The sequence below is a fragment of the Pygoscelis adeliae genome, unplaced genomic scaffold, assembly GCF_000699105.1.
Source record: "Pygoscelis adeliae isolate BGI_AS28 unplaced genomic scaffold, ASM69910v1 Scaffold365, whole genome shotgun sequence".
Classification (NCBI taxonomy): Eukaryota; Metazoa; Chordata; class Aves; order Sphenisciformes; family Spheniscidae; genus Pygoscelis; species Pygoscelis adeliae.
The window spans coordinates 17,115-19,272 of record NW_008824783.1 but is presented as its reverse complement, the minus strand read 5'-3'; the positions used below and the strand labels follow the sequence as shown (position 1 = coordinate 19,272).

Genomic DNA, 2,158 nt, shown 5'->3' with positions numbered 1-2,158 from the left:
TGTTTAGCCTGGAGAAAAGGAGGCTGAGGGGAGACCTCATCGCTCTCTACAACTACCTGAAAGGAGGTTGTAGCGAGGTGGGTGTCGGTCTCTTCTCCCAAGTCACAAGCGATAGGACAAGAGGAAACGGCCTCAAGTTGTGCCAGGGGAGGTTTAGATTGGATGTGAGGAAAAATGTCTTTACTGAAAGAGTGGTTAAACATTGGAACAGGCTGCCCAGGGAAGAGGTTGAGTCACCATCCCTGGAAGTATTTAAAAGACGTGTAGATGAGGCACTTAGGAACATGGTTTAGTGGGCATGGTGGTGTTGGGTCGACGGTTGGACTCGATGATCTTAGAGGTCTTTTCCAACCTTAATGATTCTATGATTTTATGATTTGGGAAAAAATAATTTTTTGCCAGTTAAAACAGATTCACGTAGTGAGAAACAAAAAGACAAACATAAACCACCACCTTTCCTTCCTCTTACCCAGGCTCAACTTCACTCCTTCACTCCAGACTCCTCTACCCACTTAAGCAGCACAGGGGGGATGCATTTTCCCTCTGCTCTTTCTGACCCTTTTTTTTTGTTCCCTCCTCCTCTTTCTGTCTGGTGTTTTCTGCCCTTTCTGGAATATGTTTTCACAGAGGGGCCACAGACTTTGCTGATAGATCATCTGTGTCGTGCAGTGGGTCCACTCTGGAGCTGGAGCTGGCTGTGTCCGACACAGGGCAGCCCCTTATCTCTTCTCACAGGGGCCACCCTGCAATACCCGTCTCCCCTCCCCTGCCAACACCTAGCCACATATAGCCAATACAGCACCCATTGGGAATACCTCCTCGGCCCGGCTCCTGGCTGGACCTACAAGTGGGCACGGCAGCAAACAGAGTAGGACAGAGAAAGCTCCCAGGTGGCTGAGTTGATCACATTGGTGTTTCCCAAATACCAGCCTCATCCTCCTCCCCACCTGCAGATCCCTGGAGGTCCCCATTTGTGGCTGGGTAATTGCGGATTGAGCTGCCTGATGGGAAGGGAGAAACACCTGTGTCCCCAGGACACCCACTGCTGCGTGGGGGGAGCTCTGTGCTGTGCTCTGCCTGCTGCTCCATACTCACCCGTCTGCCGTGCCGAGGGTTGCTTTGGGAGTGCTGGCTGCCAAGAAAGCAAAGGAGAAAGTGGCAGAAAGAAGGGGCCGAGTGAGCAGGAGAGCCATGACCACGGGTGCCCAGAGAGCTGGATCACGGTAGTGCAGGTTAAAACTTGCTGAAGGATGCAAAGGAGAGGCAGAGGCTGCTGCTGCGAGGGGAAAAATAGTTAGCAGAGGATGGTTTCGATCCATCGACCTCTGGGTTATGGGCCCAGCACGCTCCCGCTGCGCCACTCTGCTCTTCTGAATGTACCTGCTGGGACCTCTCAAGCCCTGCCTGATGCTCCCTGGCACTGCCAGCACCAACACTTGTGTTCATTCCTCTTTCTCTTCCTCTTGCCTGTGCTCTGCACATTTTTTTCCTTTTCCTAAATAGGTTCAGCTCTCTGCATGAACTTTCTACAAGATTTTGGACCCTTGCTGGGGACACCTGGCTCACCCCAAACTCCATGATGTGGATCACTTTTGAAGTGAGACTCCGTTATTTTATTTGGTTCCCCCTCTGGACCCACTTCTGGGGTCAGTGTGGTTTGTCCTCCCACTTCTGAGATGGTTGGATCCCCTTCTGAGATCGGTTTGTCCTACCCTCTGGGATAGTTTGCCCCCTCTCTGGGATTGATTTAATGCTCTTGGTACCACATAAGGGAATATAAGTGATCTATCATAAGTATATATGCTGTTATATTATTGATAAGTTCATATTACTAGCAATAAGTTTGTAGTAACCTGTAATATTATATATACATTTGTTGCTGCTATTATTGAGTGCCGCTGTTATTGATTGTTGCTATTATTTATTGCTGTTATTATTGATTGCTGCTATACTATTGATTGCTGATAATAATTTATAATAGCTTGAGATATATATACTTGCTTCATTAATCATAGGTATACTTGCTACTGGTGATTTTTGTGGTACTTGTGGTAACCTGTAATAAAGTAGAGAAATTTCAAGGACAAAGCCTCAATGTCCTTGTATATAATGGAATCCTACAAAGACACAGTCACAATCTGTACACAACCGCAGGCCA

At 48.0% G+C, this 2,158-nt stretch overlaps 1 non-coding gene across 1 annotated transcript; it reads right to left on the bottom strand.

Annotated features, from left to right (window-relative positions):
• Positions 1-1,295: 1,295 nt before the first annotated feature.
• Positions 1,296-1,367, bottom strand: TRNAM-CAU. Its single transcript has one exon. It is a non-coding gene; the product is annotated as a tRNA-Met (tRNA).
• Between the last annotated feature and the right edge of the window lie 791 nt (positions 1,368-2,158).